Genomic DNA, 5600 nt, shown 5'->3' with positions numbered 1-5600 from the left:
TTGCATTTCTCTAATGATTAGTGACAACAAGACAAATATTATTCTCTGTTCTGCAACTTTGTATCTGTGTATGAATGGAAGAGAGTTATACCTTTAAAGGTCAGAGCCTTGAGAATGGGTTATCCTGTATATTTTAGGCTATAGGCAACATTCTTAACTTGTAGCAGAAGCAGTAGAATACAAAGGTTAAAGTAAAAGAAACAGAACCAATGTGGAGTCAGATCTGTTCTTCTCTATTACATGGTCACAGTGACTGGCTAAGGAATGGACAGGTGATGCAATCAGAGCCAGTGAGACACAATGTCTAGACTTTTACTGGGACTGTGAGAAAGAGAAACTCTATTTTGGCCACCTCGATTTAGACTGAGAGTATAAGCTTAGAGCTGTTAACAGCCATCTTGCCACCTCACAGGGAAACCCCATCTGAGAAGAAAACAACATATTAGAGAAAACAAACTGGGAACTGTCAAGAGAAATTGTACCCTTGACATTGGATGTCATCAACTGAACATTGGTATGTTGGTAAATTGGATGTTATCAACTGAACATCTCTTTCAAGACACACTTAAAGCTAGTTCCTGTTCTGGACTTCTCTTTCTTTTTTTCTTTATTAATTTTTATTGGAGTGTAGTTGCTTTACTGCACTTTTCAATTCTGTGAGACAAAACACACACACATAAACACACACACGCACACACACACACACAAAGACATACCTTTTACTGTTTAAGCCAGTTTAAGTTGGATTTTCTGTCACTTATAACACATCTTTCTCTCTTTTTGTTTATTTATTTACTTTTGGCTACATTGGGTCTTCATTGCTGCACACGGGCTTTCTTTAGTTGTGGCAAGCGGGGGCTACTCTTCGTTGCGGTGTGTGGGCTTCTCATTGCGATGGCTTCTCTTGTTGCAGAGCACAGGCTCTAGGAGCGTGGTCTTCAGTAGTTGTGGCATGCAGGCTCAGTAATTGTGGCTCACGGGCTTAGTTGCTCCGTGGCATGTGGGATCTTCCTGGACCAGGGCTCAAACCCATGTCCCCTGTGTTGGCAGGCAGATTCTTAACCACTGCGCCACCAGGGAAGTTCCTAATACATCTTTCTTAGAAGCATGTTTTTCACCAATAAAAGGAGGATAATACTTGCTACTGGGCTTTGGTGGGGTCTGAGTATTTTGGAAAGCATAAAGCCTATTCACCTATAAAGTATTATTCCTAATTCCTCTTTTCTGCTCCTGCCTGAGTTCCTCGCATACTAATACTTTTGAACATAAAACATAATGCTATACCAAAAGAACATTTTCATTACCGAATATGCCTGTTCTCTGTTCAGGGACTTCTGATCCCATCTGTTCCACGGAATTTTCCATATCATAGAATTCTTTGAAACCAGATCAGCAAAGTTCTGTTTCAACGAACCGTTTGTTCCCTAGGTCATGAAAATAACTTCTGCAAATAAGATCCTATGTTAAAAATGATGTTTCTGAAAACATTTTACCTGTAATATACGCCAACACGCTTTGGATATGAAATCGCCTAGTAAATTTGTTGCTGATGTTTAGTAAATTTTCATTACTGCTAATTAGTTAAGGTCTAAAATCTAAAGTCTATTTCTGGTTTCTTGATCTTGGGACGTGCTGCTCAAAAAAGACACAGCCATGTGGGAAACTGACAATGAAAGCCCTTTGGTCTTTATTCAAACAGCAGAAGATTTTCTTTTCAATAATCAACTGCTCATTTTACTTTTGTACTTCTCTTTTTCCCTCATTTCTGCTTCTCCTTTTTTTCCATGACTCTTAATCCAGCTTTGAAATTTGATTCTTTGATTTGATCCATCTGCAATATTTATTCCTCAAAGCCATCATCAATGCCTTTGCAGAAATTCATCTGATGCCTGTGAACATTAGAAGACAGAGAGATATTAGAAGACAAGGAGATATTAGATGACAGGGAGATTTTAAAAATTAGCAAATAGAAACAATATTTTGGTATGTGAATTCTATCTCAATAAAGCTGTTTATTAAAAAGGAAAAAAAAAAAAAAGCAATGAGTTAATACTGACCCTGCCCCCAAAGAACCAATACACAATCACATACTGCTTCTCCCCAGAAGAAAACTGTGTCTGGGGTTCACCAGCATAAAGGATGGTGACATTCTTCTCTCGGTATCCAAATAAAACCGAGCAAATCCTCCTTCAAGTGTTAACAGTGAGGCATGTGGACTCACAGTGAGTGGATTGAAATGATAAAGGCACTTCATCTACCAGGATTTAAATGTGCCCTTTAAAGACTAAAATCAATTCCAGTGTCCCTCTTTATACTCTGGTGGTACCCGCGTATATACAGCAAACTAGCCATTAGGAAAGAAGCTTTGCATCTTTCCACATAATCCAAAATGATGGCAAATTATGATGTGGTAATTAAATCAAAACCTTACATAAGAAAAAAAATATCCATGGACTGGATATATTCAAAGCTACCTTCTTTTTAATTTTATTTTCCATTTTTTATGTTTTATCCCACTTCGCCAGTATTCTCTCCTTGTAATTCATTCTCTAGCTAGGCTGAACTTACTGCTGCTTAGAATGGCAGATATGACAGTAAAAAGATGATGTCACCCTTTAGCCAAATTGCACTATTATTACAGAATCCCTTATACTCTCAGTCATTTATCTCTGCCAACATGCTCCACGGGAAGGTTTTCCAGGGCAGATGTGAGCTCCCTCGGCAACAAAAGTGGTGGAGAATGCACATTCATTTTAAAATCCTGAGAGGTAGAATTTAGTAAATCTTGAGATTTGGGAAATATATTGTGAAAAGGAGGCATCTAATGGCCTTAAATCTGTCCTGACTGAAAACCTCAAAGAATCTTGAGTTTGAAACAATCCCCCAATTTTTTCTCCTTACAGAAATATTTTCATCTAAAAGCATGCTTTTGACCCATGAAAATATTGTGCAGACTAGTCTCTCTTGTAAATATATGCATAGATGCTAAGAAATGATTTTACATTTTAGTTGTCATTTGATTAGGAGTTGGGCAATAATTAGTAAAGGATAACTATGCAAGGTTCCATCAAGTGCACAAAAACAACTCAAGATCAAATGCAGGCATCAGAGATAAAAGAAGGACTTTTTGAAGAGGAAAGCAAGCAATCAGAGAAACGGTATAAAACAGAAAAAACAACCCAGGAAATGAGAGTAAAAGAGAACCCAGAATAAACTGGGTTCATTTGAGGGATACTTTCCCCCATATCTGCTCTTCCTCTTTTCTTCCCCAATTCTTTGGAGTGGTAGGTTATTTTTTAAAATACATTTTCTGTTTCCTCTTATCTTATTAAAATATAATACACACACAGAGCAAAAATTTCAATAGTATCAATACAAAAAGGGATACAAGGAATGGAAAATTTCTCTCCCATTCCTGACCCCAGCTCCCTAGTATCTGCCTCTCTGTCACCTCAAGAGGGCAAATACTGTTACCCCCTTCCTGAATCTCTTTATTTCTGTGTGTACCATGGATCCCTTAGCTCTCTGCTGAAACCTATGGATGCCCTTCTCAGAATAATGTTTGAAAATAGGTAAAATGAAGTACAGAGTATTACAAAGGAAACCAATTACATTGAAATATGATTCTACCCAGGAAGGCCTTAGGGATCCCTGAGCTCTAGGATAAGAGCCTCTGCTCTTACAGGGTTCTTGTGCATGTACAATCATGTATATGTCCATATCTATCCTTTCCCACAAATGGCATCAGGCCTTCTGCAGTGGGTGCTGCTGGAGCTCTGCCCACATCCCCCGTACAGCCAGTGCATCCATCTTCTGGCTGCTGTGAGTGTTGGCAGTTAATGGTTCACAGCTGCCCCCTTCTACAGGGAATCGTCCTCCCCATGCCCACACTGTGGCATGCCCAGCCAACACCGGGGTACCAATGGTTGGCTGACTCCTAGTGCAATTCAAGCTCCAGAACTCCACGTGGGATCAGGCTAAAGATGATATCCATTAAGACCATCCCCTTAGGGTTTCCCTGGTGGTGCAGTGGTTAAGAATCCGCCTGCCAATGCAGGAGACATGGGTTCGAGCCCTGGTCCGGGAAGATCCCACATGCCGCGGAGCAACTAAGCTTGTGCGCCACAACTACTGAGCCTGCGTTCTAGAGCCCACAAGCCACAACTACTGAGCCCATGTGCCACAACTACTGAAGCCCGCTTGCCTAGAGCCCGTGCTCCGCAACAAGAGAAGCCACCACAATAAGAAGCCTGCGCACCGCAACGAAAAGTAGCCCCTGCTCGCCGCAACTAGAGAAAACCCATGTGCAGCAACAAAGACCCAATGCAGCCAAAAATAAATTTATTTATTTGTTTGCTTGTTTGTTTGTTTTAAAAAAGACCATCCCTTTAGCTTTTTCCCCTGCACTACCCCATCCCTCGTGCCCCTGGGAGCAATCCCCCCTAAAAGCCCAGGAATCCCTGTCTCAGTCTCTGCTTTCAGAAATTCTGACTCAAGGCACGCACTCACCGTCCCTTACCTTGACTTTTCTATTTATCGATATTTTGCTTTTTTAAAAATATATATTTATTTATTTGTTTGTTTGTTTATTTGGCTGCACACTCGAGATCTTCATTGCAGTGTGTGGGATCTAGTTCCCTGACCAGAGATGAAACCCGGGCCCCCTGCATTGGGAGCATGAAGTCTTAACCACTGGACCACCAGGGAAGTCTCATATGGATTTTTTTTCCATATCGATTTTTTTGAAAGACATTCCATATCAGTATACACGGATCTGTATACATGGATTCTTTTAACAGCCACATACCAATCCACTCAATGGATTTACCATAATTAATTTAGCATATTTCCAGCACAGTCATTTCCAATAGTTCCTCTCCGAGAACTTAAAAATCTAATTTTTAGGGCTTCCCTGGTGGCGCAGTGGTTGAGAGTCCGCCTGCCGATGCAGGGGACACGGGTTCGTGCCCCGGTCCGGGAAGATCCCACATGCCGCGGAGCGGCTGGGCCCGTGAGCCATGGCCACTGAGCCTGCGCGTCCGGAGCCTGTGCTCCGCAACGGGAGAGGCCGCAACAGTGAGAGGCCCGCGTACCGCAAAAAAAAAAAAAAAAAAAAAATCTAATTTTTACATGTTTAAATGTAGTTACTGACTTACCACATTTTAAGCACAAACGGTCCATGACTTAGGATTTTTCAGCTTTACGATGGTGAGCAAGAGATACACCATTCAGTAGAAACTGATTGGGAGTTTTGCATTTTGATCTTTTCCGGGGCTAGAGATATATGGCCCGATGCTCTCTAGTAATGCTGGGCATCGGCAGCAAGCTCAGTGCCCAGTCAGCCCCTGATCACAATCAATACACTTACAACCATGCTGTACCCATAAACCCATTCTGTTTTTCACTTTCAGTGCAGTATTCAATAAATTACATGAGATATTTAACACTTTATTATAAGAGAGATTAGAAGATTTTGCCCGACTACAGGCTAATGTTAAGTGTTCTGAGCACCTTTGAGGTAGTCTAGGCTAAGCTGTGCTGTTGAAAATGCATTTTCAACAAACGATATTTTCAACATAACCCCATTGTAAGTTGAGGAA

Source organism: Phocoena sinus, chromosome 3 (assembly GCF_008692025.1).
Source record: "Phocoena sinus isolate mPhoSin1 chromosome 3, mPhoSin1.pri, whole genome shotgun sequence".
Taxonomy (NCBI): Eukaryota; Metazoa; Chordata; class Mammalia; order Artiodactyla; family Phocoenidae; genus Phocoena; species Phocoena sinus.
The sequence above is the reverse complement of the archived record's forward strand: the minus strand, read 5'-3'. Positions refer to the sequence as shown.